Source organism: Folsomia candida, unplaced genomic scaffold (assembly GCF_002217175.1).
Source record: "Folsomia candida strain VU population unplaced genomic scaffold, ASM221717v1 Fcan01_Sc016, whole genome shotgun sequence".
Classification (NCBI taxonomy): Eukaryota; Metazoa; Arthropoda; class Collembola; order Entomobryomorpha; family Isotomidae; genus Folsomia; species Folsomia candida.
The window spans coordinates 1,995,602-2,014,584 of NW_019091208.1; the positions used below are offsets into that span (position 1 = coordinate 1,995,602).

The 18,983-nt window shown below is 35.8% G+C and overlaps 2 long non-coding RNA genes across 6 annotated transcripts in view; both read right to left on the minus strand.

The window, feature by feature from the left end:
• Positions 1–419: 419 nt before the first annotated feature.
• LOC110856621 lies at positions 420–2,577 on the minus strand. Of its 2 annotated transcripts, none has more exons than XR_004836353.1 (5): positions 2,392–2,577; positions 1,369–1,498; positions 1,203–1,299; positions 763–870; positions 420–679 (listed from the first exon to the last, which is right to left on the minus strand). It is a non-coding gene; the product is annotated as an uncharacterized LOC110856621 (long non-coding RNA). The 2 variants fall into 2 exon arrangements; XR_002548588.2 differs by having other exon boundaries at positions 1,213–1,299; positions 2,392–2,575.
• Positions 2,578–5,428: 2,851 nt separating this feature from the next.
• LOC110856642 overlaps positions 5,429–18,983 on the minus strand; it is a 31,910-nt gene continuing 18,355 nt past the window's right edge. For all 4 annotated transcript variants that reach the window (XR_004836327.1, XR_002548595.2, XR_004836328.1 and 1 more), the window contains exons 5-7: positions 7,793–7,865; positions 7,347–7,433; positions 5,429–7,255 (exon numbers count right to left, since the gene is read on the minus strand). This is a non-coding gene — a long non-coding RNA (uncharacterized LOC110856642). The remainder of the gene's footprint in view (positions 7,256–7,346; positions 7,434–7,792; positions 7,866–18,983) is intronic.

Genomic DNA, 18,983 nt, shown 5'->3' on the forward strand with positions numbered 1-18,983 from the left:
CAATTAAAGTGAAGTGGACGTAGACTTTTGTCCGCTCAAATTTCATCCTCTCTCGCTCTGCACTATGATTCTCAGTTTTCCCAGAATTTTCAGAAATAACTCATATGTTTTATGAAATTACGTTAAATTTGTGAGAATTTGATATATCAATGATGAAAATTGGTTCAGTAGTTCAGTGACAATTTGAAAATGAAATTGACGCGACTATGTGGACGTAGACATCTGTCCGACACTGTATGTGCCTAAGTACGTGCACGAGAAAATGTGTATGTACGAAAAGATCAGTACTGCTTTCTGAGTTAAAAATTTAAACATCCTTTTATAAATTATGATGCGCAGGCCTATCTATTTGGTCACATACTTATGCATGTGCATGAATAAGTAGATACATACTAACAAAACATACGCACGAAAATAGGTATTTGCTTTGACGTCAATATTTCCAGGAGTGAAATTTTGGAGCACAAACATTTACCTATTTTAGGTACATATTTATAAGGGATAATCTCTAAATAAATTTAGCCACATCTAAATATACTGTATTCTTAACTGAAGATGTAATTCTTGTCCTGCGGAGAAGATGTCATTCTTGTTGCAAAGCGAAGAAGAAATTCTTTTCCTACAGCGAAGAAGGAATTCCCCTTTGGTTGATGTCACCTTAGTTTCCTCTCTTTCCAATCTAAAAATATACATTTTCCTGGATAATAAAATTCCTGAAATACTTATTTAATTAATTACAAAGGTCTTTTTAAAGCTTCATACCTATTTAAAAGAGTTACATCAATTCCTTTAAAATTGCGTTGTAAGTCTCGGAATTTGGTTTGCATTTTCAGTCTGCCCGTGGAGAGAAGGTGGTTAGCTGACCTTCCTCTACGCATGCGAAATAAAACGATGTCAATAAAACCATGGAGTTTAGAAAACGTAAAGAAACATATTAAGGGTGGTTTAAATGTCACTCTACAATGGAAAATATTTCAATGGGAAAAACTCGTAAATTTCTATTAGTTACCAAAATTTTGTCAGTGAATTTCAAAATTTTTAGAATTTTTTAATCAGTTCTTCACTAGTTTTGATAATATTTAATAAAAATTTAAATCCCAAATCTAGTAACTAATAGAGGTTTAGGAGCTTTTCCTGTTGAAAATTTTCCATTGTAGCGTTACATTCAAACCTCCCTGTATTATCCAAGGATTTGAAAATACATTTAGCAACCTTGTCTTCTTTTCTATTTTTAATTCGGATCCAACATTTAACTTTGTCCTTGATCTGGTCTCCTCCACCACTTTTCATTCCTGACAACTAGAAAATGATACAAATATTAAAAATAGGCTTAATTTTGGTGTGAATTATTACGCTTTAAATTTATACATATATTTACACATCCGTGAACTCGCAAAAATGATTCCAAATCTTGCAAATTCTGGACCGGATGAAGAGGATACACAGCAAAACGATGTTAAAGTTGACGAGGAAGAAGGATTTGCCAAACGCCGTGAGACTGGGAACACAAATTGCAAGAATTTAATAAACAATGTGGACACAAACGCTATCAAAATTACCAGAAGCAGCAGAAAAAGCGAGATTTTAAAAAGACTATGAGAACATGTAACTTGAAAAATAAGATACAATTCATAAAAAATTATAAGCAATTCATCACTGCGTTATACAACGTGACAAAATATGCTATCAAAATTGACCATGGGAAATGTAAGAAATGTGATACAATTCATAACCAATGTGTCAAAAATGCTGTAAAATTTTTTTTAAACAAGACGTTAAAATGAGCATCACCTATCGTATCACATAATGGTGGATTCGTATTTACGAAAAATCGCAGAAATATTTGTCCAATATTACAAAAAACACATCAAAAATTGTTTGCATAATATTTAAATACGAAACAAACTAAGAGTTTTCCTTAAATTCACTCTTTTTACTTCAATATTACTGATTTTTTGTGATCCAAAAATTCGTCCCGCATTGCGAAATATTCAAAAATAAATGCGTTTAATTTTTTAACGATTTAAAATATTAGCAATTTTCATACATAGGAAAATATGTAAAATATGTAAAAAAAATATTTTGAAACTTTTGTCATCTAAGGAAACCCTCTCACAAAATTAGTAATATCAAATGAAAATTTAATACCTAAACAATTAACGATAATTTGTAAACATTACGATTAACATTTACGAACTTTATACATACATATTTTTTTGTAAGAAGTGTATAAGAAGTCGATTGAATGCATAACAATTGTTAGAATTACACCTGCCGATTAAAAGCCTGAGAATGAAAATGTTTCCAACTGTTTCAGCCAACTGGATAAATATTGCTGATCGCTTTATGTAAAAGTATATTAATTTAATTAATTTAATCAGCAAAACTTACTTTTTTCTCGTTCAATTAAACTTATACACGTTTGTAGGAAATACATTTTTCTAAATACCCCCCCTCCCCTCCCTCTAATTCGGTAAAAATTTCACAAGGGGGGGGGGCAATAAATTCTTAAATGTACCTCAATACTTTGAAATATTTACTGGTTCTAGAACAAACCGACTCACACTGACTCAAAAAATCAGTACTTCGGGTCCCAAAAACACTGCCAGATTCGTTTCCACATCTTTTCACCGATCTATTTTTATCTCTCCCCCCTCCGCACATTTTACTTTTACTCGAGATTTACATATTTATGTACCCACATTTGCATATCTGGTCTTTGAGATGCTCAACTTACCTAAAATCGCACTGCGGGGGGGGGGGGAAATTTTGTTTTAACCCGTTTTTTAGACTCAAGTCAATATGCATATGTATGTACGCATTGTGCAAGTTGTGCAATATGCAAATATCCAAGTACATGTGTGTCTAAATATGTAATCGTCCCTTTCATTTATTTTGTACAAAATGTTGATCAATAAAATATAATGGTCTTATTTATTTTCCAATTTTGACTATCCAAGAGCTTGTGCTACGCTACATAATTATTTTATTAACGGGAAAAACTAATAAGTAGATGATACGGTTGTAGATATGCAGTTCTCGAACAAATAAAATTAAGTATGTATTAATGGCATTTAATAATTATTCATTATTCAAATGTACACACCTGAAAATTCATATCATATTTTTTATACAATTTATTTTTGTACATCGGCAATCCTTCAACTTTAATGTCAACTAACGTCCAATGAATTATTAACTAATATCATGTAATCTATGCGATTTATTTATGTATATGTTGATTCAATTAAAGCATACATGTGCGACAGGGTGACATATTTATTTAGAGAGTATTACATATTTTTATACATACGTATACTTATTAATTAACTATCTACATATATGGCTAAAATAATTGCATAGGTAGACAATGTATACATAGGTACATGTTTTGATAACCATTAAATGACTAAATCATAAATATTAGATATTGTATGTGGTAAATACCAAATACCAATCAATTTAATGCAATTATCCAGTCTTTTGTAACTTGAAAATAATAATCTACTTTTAACTATAATTATCAATTAATTGGAGCTGGGATTCATGCAAAGTTGCGAAAAAAACAAGCCATTACCAGTTACTTGCAGTATTTCACGACAACTGAGAACATGTGGGTACTTCATGTAACCATTAGTTACCAAAAAAATTCGAGGTCATCATATTCGTGGAGTATTCGTGAATTTTTGACGTTTTAGGGCCTGCATACATATTTAGGTTACCTGATAGTCACAACGTTGTAACAAGCGATACTTTTTGCCCATGATCTTTCATGAGCATTTTAATATACGTATGTATATATATCAACACTTCATACTTTCGTATTTACAAACTAATACGTTTGCTCATTTAATCACGTTGCGGGAGGCGGAGGTACCTTCCCGCAATTATTCTACTCATGAGAATAGTTTTATGAATCGACATGAGAAGAGTCATAATCCCTGACAGAGAGTGGACAATTCTGTCGACAAATGGAACCGGTCAACACTCAATGATAACCTATAATCGAGAGGTGCATCAAATAAAGCTGGAGTGGACAGTACTTAACCTATTCACCAAATTGAGCCTGCATGTACCGGAATTCAGTCCAACCCGACATTTACCGGAACTCAGTCTAAACTTAGATTTACCGGAGATCAGTCCAAATCTACATTTTTGGACTAACCACATTCCAATTTATAATCCCCAACATGGGTTTTCTTCGACTTGCCCTAACTAGCGTACAACCCTTCGGAAAGGCTCTCACGCGAGTCTAAAGGTTGGACCGACGCCGTGGAGGGGACGTGACCCATCCCGGTAATATGTTATTTCTAGACACGTTCAGTACATCATAGTTCTAGATGTTCTGTCTATTTCCATAAATTGGTAAATTCCAAATCCGTCACTAACACATGCAAATTGTTGAAATTTCCTCCGTTACACTCGTCTCTGCTCCGTTAATAAATTACTCCGTCTTTAAAAGGCACCCTTCAGGGTCATTAAAATTTAACGCACCCGTCTGGGTCGCCACAAGAAATAATCAGAACCCATCTGACGAAACTACTGGACCCCTACTGGACCTTAAACGAACCCTAAATAATACCTGACCCTTGTATAGGCATTGGGCCAAATACTACGAACCCTTAATGAGCCATAATATAAACCCCAAGGGGAAAATCATACGAACCCTTATTGGGCCAAATGCCTGAGTCCACCTAGCCAGGCAAATAACTACCCGATCCGCAGGGTACGAACAGGTAAGTCATACCCTATCCGGTGGGTTAAGCTTACAAATACCCTGAGAAACAGACAGAATGTCCCTTTTTCCCCGTTTAAAATTAATAATGTTATGATACACCTATTTCATAAATAACTATTGAAACAAACAAATCCGTTTTATGACAAAATAAGTCACATTATCCGTTAATCTGAACAAAATTAACCCGTAAAGGGCCTATTTATGGTTGGACAGAGGACGATAAAATAAAGTATATCCCTCATCATTTGAAAGACGCGGCAAATAACTTCGTTGAAATGTATAGGAAAGCAAAGACCAACGACCAGAAGGTTACGTAGTACCTGGTCATCCGTAAATGGGATGATTTAACAGCAACACTGACAAGGGAACATACCGAGGTGTCCAACGAGTTAAGGGTCGACACCTATACCAAAATGACCACAACACATGACTTATTAAACAAACTCAAGGAATTTCCGTGTAAAATTCACTTTTCGTCACACTAGAGGTGTATAAGTTATTTGAAATCTCTGAAGACCACGTGAAGACGACGACGCTTCTGTGTGGTCGACCTGATCGTTCAGCGGCTGACCTCTCCCTCTCTGGCAACCTGATGGTCATGCGCTCGTCACAAATATCGTCACAACGTGACGAAAAGTGAATTTTACACGGAAATTCCTTCAGTTTGTTTAATAAGTCATGTATTGTGGTCATTTTGGTATGGGTGTCGACCCTTAACTCGTTGGACACCTCGGTATGTTCCCTTGTGAGTGCAGCTACTCATTTCACATGAACAATTTAATACATTATTTGAAGAATCAAATGCATACAGTGTACCATACCGTGTACATTTTAACGAGACAACACTGTGCGAAAACGTTATTAAACGCCCCAGAACAATTTTCGCGGACTTATTGGTACTGATAGAAATTAATGAGTTATCGGGTACAAAACAGTAACTACCCATCTTCTTGTGATCGTAGTTTACATTCTGTGCTTTTTAATTACTTCCAGAGGAATATGACGATTTGTATGTAATTTAAACCAAGAAACCGTGTTTGTTTGTTTAGCACTCTTTCATACTTAGCATTCGGCAAAAAATTAACTTTGCTCACGGGCATCTTTATTTTTGTTGCACAGTTCAGTAAACAACTGTGAAAACTGTGCCAAGACGATCTGAAACGACAGAACGTGCATTGACCATGAAGGCAGACCCGCCAACGACGAGACATGTTATTATCCTACCGATAATTAAACCAAATGTGCGCATTACAACGACGACTCCACCATCGTCAACCACCGTCATCCCCACCGCCCCCACTCAAATTCTAGCCCCCTAAATACTTATTTTTAGCGCACATCTCGAGCAAGTTTCCTCGAAGCGAGTAAACCTAACCGTTCAGGATCCACTGATTAGTTTGCGCTCGGGTCCACTATTGAAATGTTCGCAGAACATAATATCTGCAATAGAGACTGCGATCAAGTTGACTGGTTTTCGGAAAACGTTTTAAGAACTGGTGTATTAAAACAAGCAACAAAGTTTTGGGCCTGTCCCCTGCAGGGTCCCTCTCACCCTGCAACAATTGCATGTTTTGAGCAATTGAATTTTTCGTCCGAGTAGAATTAAGCTGACAAGGTGAGATATTTACCACATCATCTAAACGCAGTTTATAACCTGCGCTACCAGAAACGCTAACGTGTTCATAGTCAGATGCAGTTTTAAATTTTAGTAAAGTTTGTCAAAATTTACTTCCAGGGTTTTGAAATGTTTTTTGTTTGTTTTGATCTCCATTATATATAAAATGACGCGTTTCCCGACGCGTTTCTCCAAATCCCTGTCACACCAAGTTATGAAAATGATTGTGAGCACAGACAGAGTTCAGTTCTTTGGATTTTGTACAGATTTCAACCAGTACAGAAATAATGCTGAAGACGAACAAATAATATCTGGATTTGTGAAATTTAATCGTGCCAATACACATGGCAAGATTCCCATCCTCCCAAGTACAACATAACTTCAATCCGTACTATTTTGCTCCACGCTCAGAGTTTAAAAGTGCATAAACGTACTTTTCCTTCGCAATTCCTTAATATGCGCATATTTACAAATATCATGCGAAAGAACATACGTATGTACGTACATACCTTTGTAGAGATTAATGCTGGTTTCTGACTTACATAAATATGCATTAATACATCTATTTATGGATGAAATACATATGTATAGCCATACAGACGTGCATTGCTACCTATGTGCTTATACACATTAATCAAAACTTAAGTCTAGATACGTACACATGAAAATAAGTACTTGCTTTGAATTCAACATTTCCTGCAGGGAAACTTTGGAGTAAAAGCATTTACTTCTTTTCATCTATACGCCTACATATTCTCTAAATAAATATTACTATGCACATATTTATGTACCCGCTTATACACTTAACTGAAGATGTAATTACTGCAGTGGTCCGCAGACGTAATTCTTGTCCTGCACCGAAGAAGTAGTTCGCCGTATCCTTAGTTTCCTTTCTTTCCAATCTACAAAAATAAACATTCCCGTGAATAAATGATAAATAAAATTTCGAAAAGGTTAAGTCTAAAAAATATATCTTTTGCATATTTTTCTTACCGAAGAATTACCCAACGGAGTCATTCTGAATAACATTCAACAGTCTCGTCGTTCATTTGTCCGTTGAGAGGACGTGATGAACTGATCCTTTGTGGAAGAAAAATAAAACAATGTAAATAAAAACGGGGATAACACTTTCGTTTATTTTTTATCTATAAAACCTCGTGGTTCCCTCTATTTTCATTCTGTTGGCACTAACCTCCTTTAACATGTCGGCTTTAATTACCCGAAATAATTAGTATCTATTTGCACAGGTAATAAAAAAATACGAGCTACATACTAACAATTGATACATATTCATGACCAACGTACGTATTTATATCTGCGTCATGTGTTAAATTTTTTAATGTTTGGAACTTGGTGCCAACATCTTCAACTGGCAGGTTTTGCTTTTTATCAAAAATACAAACATATAATCCAAGGATTTGAGTATAAATTTTACAAACCGTTATTCGGACGCTGCGTACATTTAGCATTATTCTTGATCCGGTCTTCTTCCCCAGTTTTTGCTCCTGACCACTAGAAAATGATATAGATATTAGAAATCGGCTTAATTTGGGTGTGCATTACTCATGGGTTAAATTTATTTACACATTCATGAAATGATACATAAGTCGGAGTTCCAAATGTTGATATATTTATTTAACGTGAGCACCCCTATTACGTATGTATCACAAGAGGTTGAATTCGTATTCAAGAAAAATTGCTGGATTAATTTATAAGCCAAAAATAAGCCAAAAATTTTTTGATTATGTACAGTATGTAACAGCAGTCTAGCTACGATGACCAAATTTTTATCTCGAAATGTGTCAAATTTGAAAATTTCCTCGTCGTCGAATTTTAATGTCGCAGATAGGTCAAAGGTCAGAATAAGTTTTCTGACAAAATTTGAGGCGTCGAAAAAAAAACTTGGTGGATAATATTTTTAAACTTTGCAATATTTTTTACTTGATGCGGCATGCGTTTTGAAGAATAATGAGCTTTGGTTGGACCGTGTACGATTTTTTTGACGCCGACAAAAATTTTTCGCCAAAAAAAGGTTTGAGGTGTAAAATAGAAACCGAGGCGAAAATTTGAAAAATGAAATATACGTTTACACATCCAGACTGTCTATAAGTATTCAAATGTATTTATAACTATAATTTGTCTCTCTTTGTAAACAATTATTAGTGGAACATTTATGAAATTTATACATTATCCGTAACCGTGAGGCGTCAATTACATACATAAATGAATAACTACTGTCAGAAATACATAAACCCGAAAATTATAAACCTTCCAGGTACCTTGATTCCTTTATTAAATTTAAGCAAAATAATACTTACTTTCTCTCGTTCAACCAAACTTATTTGTTGCACACTTTTGTAGATACATATGTTGGAAATATATTTTTTGAAAAATATCCCCCCCCCTTCCAATACAATAAAAATGGCAGCGTGGGGGGGAGGGAGGGATTAACACTGTCTAAATAATTTAACTAAATACTTTGAAATATTTTCTAGTACACGAACAAACTAAGCGACAATGACTCCAAAAATCAGTGCAATATTGGCAGGTTCGTGTTCACATCTTCACGTCCCGTTCTATTTTTATCTCTCCCCCATTCCCATATTTCACTTTTTATCCAATTTTACATCGCGTCTAAGACGCGATGTAAAAGAGCATCTAAAAGACTTGGAGATGCCCAAGTTACCTAAAATCGTAGGGGGAAAGTTTATTTTAACCCGTGTTCTTTAGTCTTAATAATATTTGTGCATATTGTAAATATGCAAATAATGGAAATATGCAAATAGGTGCATCATGCACCTATTTGCATGCAGCGTGCATGCATACATATGTGGTCGCCCTATCCAGCTCATTCAGACTGATAAATGCTTATTAAAAAGCTGAAGATAAATAGTCATATATAAATAATCATGCATACGTATTAAAAAGCTGAAAATGTAAAATACGAGTTTAGTGAAAAACATGATCATTATACAAAAAATAAGGTTATGATTGGTTTTTTATTCAGAAGTAGGTATGAGCAATGTTCTACTCCGAATTTTCATAGGCTGGATTGTTGTGGAATCTATAATTCTAACCAATCAAAAACTCGGATTGGCCGATTTAAGTGATAACGACTTGAATTAATTTAACACACCGGAGAAGCTTAATGTTTTATGCAAATTAATATTAGATAGACACCGGAAAATATTTAACTTTAAATTATTTAACCAACTACATCCCATGAATTATCAACCAACGTAAGTTATTTATTTCTTACTGCAAGTAGAAATAGATACATGCGGCATTTTGACATGCGTAGCATAAAATATTTGTATATACATACATAATTACTTATTTAACAGTGTATAATTTACGAAATAATCATGAACTAAATAGATATGTAACAATTAACTCACTACATCATAAATAAACATGCATATTATGTGGTAAATACCAAATACCAGTCAATTTCCCATAATGAACTATCCAGCTTACTTAACACTTGAATATAATAATCTATACACATACTTCTAATTATAATTAGTAATTAATTCCAAGTAGGATTTATGACAAGTTAAAAAATGAAGCAAGCAAGCCAGTACCAGTTACTTGCAGTATTTCAGGACAACGGAGAAAATGTGGGCACGTGATGTACGTGCATACGTATGTATTTATGAGTAATCTGTGCGTGTATGTATCAATCCTTCACACTTTCTTACAAACTAATAAATAAATTAATATAAATTTAATATTACATTGCTCAGGTTAAATTTACATTTACAAAGTAAAGCCCATAATTACTGGATCTTCCAGTCCTCCAGCGCCCTTGGCCGAAGGACTTGGAATTGTCTATTCCTATGCCCACGGGCCTAGATACCCTGGCCTCAAGGGAGGCCACAATATCTCCTCAACTGCCTGATAGTCCCCCCGTGGTAGCGACATTATCACCCCCACCTCCTGATTTCTTTGCACTCGGCAATTCGGGATGAATTTCCTGCCGTGTCTAATTATTAACCTTTTGCCCAGGGTTTGCCTCGTTGGCATGTTTCACAAAATCCTCAATTAAATTTGCTACAAAATCATCAAATAAATTCTCAGTCACCATTTTTACCTCGAGAATTTTTTTTCGCCCAACTTCATCACTTCAACACGCCAAAATTTTTCACACTAATTTCCAGGTCACCTTACAACACTCTGACTCATCCGATGCACAAAAATAGCTTATATCCTTTTCAGGACCTTCTGGCAAGGCGTTATCTTTTCAAGTACCTACTTCGTTGGAATGATTTCAAACAGGCACCAAATCGACCTTTAGTGCTGTTTTTCTTTTTATGATATCCTTCACGTTAATTTTCAACCTGTTAAAAATTACTCGGCACATAAATGGTAATTGGCATTTCGCCAAAATTTTATTCGGGGCGTTTCATTAGGTACTGCTTCCTTTGACCGCGAGTAACTAACCGTCGTTGGTTACTCGGCTGGTTATTTTATCTCCACAAATTGGTCAGATACACTCGGCATGATTTCCACCATATCCTCCTAAACATAAATATTACTGTCTTACTCTTTTACTCCACGCTTCAAGAAAAATTGGAAATTATCAAACTCATGACAAGATAAATACATTTTCCTTACAATGAAAACATACTAGGCGTACTTGAACGAACAATAAACGCTCGATTGTTGGGGAAGGCCTATCTTTTGTCCGTTACATGTTTCGACAACAGACCATATCATTAGACTTATTAGAAAATTTAGTACAGGGTACGCATTCGCTGTTTAAGCCTCGAAGAACAAATGAATTGGATTGGTACATAAGTAAACACAAATATTAAAAATTGTTTTCCATCTTTAGGTTCACGTCGTTCAAAATTGGAGGAGGAAAAGTAGCTTCAATCGAACCAATTCCTTGTAAAATCGTAATAACCAAATTTCTGAAATAACTTGCATTCTACAAAGTCAAGTTATTCAAATGCTTTAGGTTAATAGAGAGGACTGTGGTTTCGTGCGTTAAAAAATGTGTAACTGCTGCAAGGCAGTTTTTATACGTTACCGAATACCGTACGGTAGTTTGTTATTTACGTCGCCCGTTACCTTCATCGGTAGTGCCGCTGGGGTGCATTACCGGCAACTTGCACATTTTCAAATTTGTTTCGCACAGTCACACTGGCCTGTGCAGGTGATTATTCTCAGTTGGGTAAGTTGACCTTACAACTTAGCTTTAATTTTATCTTTAGAAATGGATATTAATAGCTCAAATCTCTTCGCCTATGGTATAATAACGCTATATAACGCTTGCGAGAAGTACATAGGTTAACCGCTGACTTCTGTTTCCAACGGGGCGGTAACAGAAGGGAGTCCCTCAGACCTCGCATTTTGTTATATGGGGTTAACCTCTCCTGTGCTAGCTTTTTTGTTGTCACTCGGAGGGCAAAATTACGATAATAATTTCAAGCAGGAAACGTTGATAGAGTCTGGCTGTACTCTTTTCAGTTCGCTACGAATTATTAAAGTACACAGCTTTACCGGAATTAGAGGAACAGCTTTCGGCATACGTCACTATTTTAACTAAATTAAAGGAACGTATTGTTCCCCGCATAGATAATGTCGGTCCGTCGTTATTACGCCCACTAATTTTAGGCAAGGATTTTCCAGTAAAAGGAACAAGGTATGATTAATTATTCAATGTATTAACCAATGTATGTAACTGCAGGGGAATTAATACAGGTAAAAATGTGAAACTTGGGTCTATTCACTGTACCATAGTCAAAAGTCCCACCAGGTCAAATCGTAGTTCGAGTTATTTGTCTTAGAGCTTAATTTTCAGATTTTAAACGCTTCTGTCGCCGGACCCGAATTATGATTATGCATAGGCATGACGTAATTTGGTCAAAGAGATCTGCACAAACCAGAGATGTGTCGTGTTCAGATATGTGAAGATAGAACGGGGAATTATGCAATTACCCGGATAAAAAGAGCAACACCGAGAAAGAGAGATTACCGAGTTAGGCCCGTTATAGTATGTAACCTAGTGTAACCTAGAAATAAGTAGCTTTTAGATAGAAGTAAGTGAACGAAGGTGAACTTATGTGCAATAAATAAATAGCTTAAAAACAAGTTACCAAAGTGTTTACGGAAACTATTATTCGACACGCAAGTTCGCAACACTTCCCCTATACGTGATGGCTTTCATTCATAGTCAATTTGACTTATATCGCCTCACTTTTGTCTAGGTATTAAAATTCCCACTTTCACCCGTAACACCGTAACAAAAGTGGTGGACCGGTAACCGAACCTACATACCTTCAACTTTGCTTCTTCTTACCAAACTCTCTCCCATTTAAAAATTTACTTGTGAATTCAAATCCTGCCTATACGCGTGGCAGGATTTCCACTCCATCTGTCAACTACAAATATCATGCACTTCTCTTCTAATCGTGCACAGATGTTCAGAATAAATTGGATTGTACCCAAATTAAACGACAAGCAGCAAAATAAAAACGAATGAGACAAGAAAAGAACAAAAGTAGGGAGATAAAAAAGGCAGCGGGAGTGATTTCCAATCTGTGAACAAGTTAGGGTACCAAAAACCGCAAGACGATACCCGATTATCGATTTTCCCCATTTTACTAAACTTTGATACAGCTGGTTTTCCATTTTCCGGTTCTTACAGTGATAACAAAACCGGTTATCAGTTTTTTCCGAAATCCGTGTTATCCCGAATTTTATTCTCAACGAAGGCCAAGAGCTACAACCCTAGCCTTTTTGGAAATTAAAAAAAAATGCAACATAGATTGGTTATGTAATAGTGAGTTAAAAACTTGTACGTGGACCAAACCAGGGTTCCTATCAAGTCATCTACTCCAAAACGTGGCATATAGATATTTTTAACCTCCAGGCCTAACTTTTAACATCATAACATATATCATAACACGAACGAACCTCCTGTGCCAAACACTTCTGGGAGAACTACAACGACCCAAACTGGTAAACATTATCTTACTCCTCTTTCCCGCCCCTCCGAAAAAAGTTTGAGTAATTTTTAGTTTAATCTAGCTTAATTTTGTAGTCCAATCCAGCCAAAACAGTCGGCACGATTTCCACTCTATTCTCCCCAACTGTAACATCACTTTACTCCACGCTGATGGCGAAACAGCGAGGAAAATATGTGCTTCGTGGCAAGATGGAGTAATTGTCAAGGATCAATTTCCCCTTACCACCAAACAAACCTGTGATGCGATTAATTCCACATAAGTAGAAAACTTCAAAACTCGCAGCTTTGCGAATACTTGACATAAGTCAAGTATGTATCCATTTGCGGTATTGTGGTATTTTTTATATTTTTACGAACATATTTGCATTAGTTTAATTACCTCGACGATAAAATATGTACATAATTAGATATTAACCTGTATTATGTACACGACAAATTTTGTGCTAAGTACCTAATACCAGTCGATTTAATAGAATTTAATAGAAATATTGCTGCAGTGTTGAAGAAATGCAGTTGTAATGTAATATAGTTTAATTCGTGTGCATGTGTCGAAAACCGTACAAATAGACTGTTGGAATGAGTTGATCTCATTCCAGCAGAATTTGACTGGTTCCATTAATAATAAATGTGTGCAACAAAACATGCACAAGAAAATCGAGTCAGTGGATAATACGGAACACTTGTAACAGCTTCTGGCAAATGGAATAAAAGAATAAAAGAAATAAATATGTGCGTAAAAAGTGCTCAGACTGTTTTATGTAACGATTATTAATTTAAGCGCATGCTTAAATCAAAACAATATTTATATGCAACTATTCAGGTTGGTTAACGAATATTTTAATTGACATGAGGATAAAATATTGCTTGTGGATACACATATTTTTGCATATTTATGAAAGTCAAAATGGTTAGTTAATTATTAATGTACATATGTATATTTCCTGGTAAGTACCAAGTACCAGTAAATTCAGGGCAAATGCTTTTTCTGCATTTAGTTAATTAAGTTTCTAATTTTAAATACAATTATTAATTAATTAGAAAGGGGATTGATGTGAAGTTGACAAGCTAAATAAGCAAGGCATTATCCGTTACTTGCGGTGTGCTTCTTACAATGCGAACGTTGATTAAAGTCCCCCTTGGTACTTTACACACATACACCAGGGAAACAAATTATTTTCCCCGCAACACAAGATGGTGGACTGCGGGGTCGTTCGCTGTCTCTTTTCATCTGTCTAAAAATCGGACTTCTATGTAATTGTGTCTTTTCAATTAAGTAAATAAATAAGTTCTCGGGATTTCTTTTGTCGGAATTAAATTCCCCAGTTTTAACAGCATCTCCACTATCCGTCATAGCTTTTATTCATCAGCAATTTGATATGTATCGACGACATTGTATCCCAACGAAATCGTTAGAGGCAAACGCTGTTTGCTTAATAATTATACAATTAACGGAATTACAACCCCACCCATTACTCAACTTTTCGCCGTTTCCCATCACCCCCCTAACCTTTATAGAATTACTAACTCGTGTATATATGTCAGTAGCAGATTTGCTTGTGAATTTCCATCGGCTTGGGTTTTAGGCAGGGTTCGCCTTATCTTCTAATTAGCCCTATAAAAATTCTCATCTTTATGAGGATCGAACTATTCTCTAAAACAGGCTAGTTGTAGGCTAGGTTAAGTTAGGTTAGTTGTATGGACGGAAAGGAATAAATGTTCTATTAGGAGTAGATGTCAATGAATATGAATTAACTATAATTCCAAATACAACTGGAAGAACAGTCAAGAAAAATTTAAATGTTCTGAAGAAGAGGCAATTAAAGCAAAGAGAAGGAGAAAGTTGCCGAAATCTCGACAACCACACCACATCGAGTTCAACTCAACCATGGGCACAGAGGAAAATATTCCACTGATTGTTGCAAACTTGCACCTCGGAGTTCTGGGATAGAATCTCCTGATAAAGGTTTTGCGCCATGTCAGGATATATGCAAAAATCGCAGTAGAACCAGAAGACGACAAGCGATAGACGATAGCGAGTTTTGTGATTTTGGGACTCAGACAGAAAATAATGGCAACAACTGCTAAAAATCAGCTTGTTTCCTTCTTACCTAGTCCCTACTAGAAAAATCGATTTGTTTAATCCAATCCAGCCAAAACACTTGGCCTGATCTCCACCTTATCCTCCAAATAGCAAGCATAACTGCAGTAATATTTGACTCCCAGCCCTTTTAGGAATAGCTAGGAAATTGTTAAATAAACGGAGCTTAATTTTAGAAGAAACTTGAAGTTACGATTAGGCAAACAATTATTGGTGTAACTGTACATATAATCGGGAAAACGCAATATGACATTTTCTGCGCTTTACCTGGCAATTATTTCACCAATTTAGAAACATTTGTGTGCCCGGTTACACCGTTAGTATCCGGTCTCCTGACTGAATCGAGTTCAAATTTGAATTTCGCACCATATTTTCACAACCTGCTGCGCGTGTAGCGTATACGCAAAGTTTTTCCCTCTTTTGATGCTTCTACTACCTTGAAATTTTTTGGTGACCCTTCCCAACGGGTGGAACTTTTCTTGGTGACATTTCTTGGTAAAAATAGTGCTTCATTTATAAATTTTCACCCATCTTTAAACCGGGCAGCGGATTAGCAACAACATTTGGGATGAAAATCGGGATAAGTGGTATGATTTCTGGCACAATTCTTAGCGACTGAAAAAATTATTCAACTTTCAGAAAATTAGGTCAGAACAATATTTTTCCGTTTTTCTCCTAACACTGGGCAGCGGGAAATTAACTAATTTAACCTATTGAAACTGGATGGCGCAAATTTGTGTGCAAATTGTTTTTGGCTTCTAATTCGGGTGATAGGACACAATGTAATTGCCACATCAATCTGAATACTGTACCTCCTTTTGCATTTCTTGCTAAACATCAAGGCTTGATCACTTTTCAAAACTCAATCTTGCTATTCCTAGGCGGTGGATCAGAATTAACGTCGCCGAAATTACACCAGTCAGTAATTACCATCAGAACTTATAGCCCACCGAGGGTATTAAGATGCCAGTAGAATTACGCAGGGATCGAAACCCCTTAACTGGGACGGAAACGGTTAATCCGAAAATCGTTTTCCTCCATTTTTCCTTCACTTCCTAAATTTACTCATAAATTTCATCCTGCCGCTACACTTGACATGATTTCCACCCTATATTCTCAAAAGAAAAACCTAATAGAAATAAGTACGATTTTGCGCCAGGCTCATTGCAAAGCAGTGAGGAATAATTTCATCAAACACAATGTAAGGTTCCAACAAGATTATGTACTAATCCTGGGAATAAATACATGTCCATGATACCGTTATATTTCATTGAATTTTCGTTTATCTAGTAAAATCATGGACAGATACGTAGTCCGAATATTAGCATACAGCAAAGCGCGAGGCTTTTCCAAGGGGTCTGAAAACAATTTTGTAGGGGATACAAAATTTCGAGTAAGGTAAAGGACAATGCACAAATGGTAATTCGTCTACTTTCCAAGATCCGTCCCAAAATTAACTGAGCCAGCTATGATGTTCTTCTTTCCACTCGATCCGTGACAGACAGAGAAAAAATATATTCTATGAAGCCGTGTTGTTCTTACATTCACTTCACAGCATGAATTGCAAAATCGTTTACGCAGTGTTAATAGCAACTATATACTTGTGGCAGGGTAATTACTGGGTACCAACAGGTAAAACCTAAACTGCAGGGATTTCCACGCTCGCACCACGAACAAATTGGCCATTTCGTGTCCCAGACACAGTTCACATTCTCCTACGAACTGTTCATCCAAGTTGCGGGGAGTGCAAGCAAGAACCTATCCGCCGCTTTACCATCGTACACCTCAGAAATCCCATCATCAACAACAATCCCGCCAACATATTGTTAACTGCACTCCATGACAACAATATGAATCTCAAAAAAATAGTGTATGTGAACGAATAAAGATATTGATCACAAAACTGAATATAAATTGAAAATATGGAAAACACGAACTATGTGGTAAGTATCGAATACCAGTTGATTTAATAGAAACATATATATGTACTACCTTCCAGCTTTCTTAACAAATATTTTAATTGACATGAGCATAAAATATATAAGTTTTGAAAAATATGGTTTTGCTTTGAAATATTTTTTTATGATTCGATACACAAATTAATTCAATACATCAAATGCATTAGAAACAAAACCCACTACACAGGACGAGGAGGGCCCTTTAACCAACCATCCAAGCCGGAGAAAGAGGAGAAGAGGATAAGTTAGTTCGATTTAGAGTAGTTATTAGTTTAGTTTGTAATCTAGGTTAGTTTTATGAGTATGAATGTGTGCACGAACGAATAAATCTTGCACATAAAATAAATATGTACATGGTCGGGGTCGAAGAATTCATTATCACTAACAAAAAAGTCCAACAGCGGGGACCCCGCAACATAAACCATTAGCTAATTCATTCATACTGGTATCCTTCCCTGCGATGGAGAAACATTAAACACGAAGTGAAAGTGAAAAGAGGGGGAAAACCCGTAACATAAGTGGTTGATCCGTAAATAACCTATCTATTTTCCCCGTTTTGACTCGATTCTTCTAGTTACATATGTATTTGGAAAAAACAGTTTTCGAATTTAATCATGACAATACAGTCGGCATGATTTCCACCATATCCTCCCAAATATAAATATTCCTGCCTTACTCGTTTACTCCAAGAAAAATAGCGAGGAAATTAGACTTCGTGGGAAATCTAGTACAGAGGACACACTAATTCGCTTTGTAAGCCACGAAGAACTAATAAATTGGATTTGTACATACATAAGTAAACCCCAATATTACAAATTGTTTCCTTAAAATGCAATTCGAAACATAAATCGATGATCATGCCCGCGTAGACTCAAAGCCATACAAAATGTCAATGCACGAATGACAACGGGGGGATGGCACAATTCGACAAATTAGTTAAAGCAAGAATTATTTCACAGCAAGTATGCTAAACCAGGTTGCCACCTGTCTCTGACTACAAGGACAATTGCACATCTCCACTGTGATTAGAAATTACCCCGCAATAAAATTACGCTCCAACGTTTTTCATTGACAATAAATGTTAAGTAACCATAATTCACTAGTACCACTGGAACAACGGCCGAAAGAGATTTAATATAAACTAGAATACAGAATAATTTAAATTGTTACGGGTAACGACTAATGCATATTTTCATATTTATGGCCAACGCTTTAATAGATTCTGTCGTTTATACCGCAAGAAATAAAGTCAAAATGAACAAAATTCCACCTCTTGGCGTGATTGTCTCTGGACAACTGTTCGGTCGGTAACAAATACTCTTTTATGTATTTTTGTCAACAATACAACTACACATCATAGCTTTTCACGGACGTACCCTTATTTCTAACCCGTTGATTTTTTGGTGCAAAATTCCCCAATGCGGATGTTAACCATATCCCCACTTTCAGTAATGGTGTTCATCCATCAACAATTTGACTTATATCGACAAAATTGTGTCCCTTCAAAAGATTTAGAAGCTAACACGTCTAAAAATAGAATCAAAATATAACTCGACCATTACGCAGCCAATCCAACGTGTAACATGGAGGCTCAATTG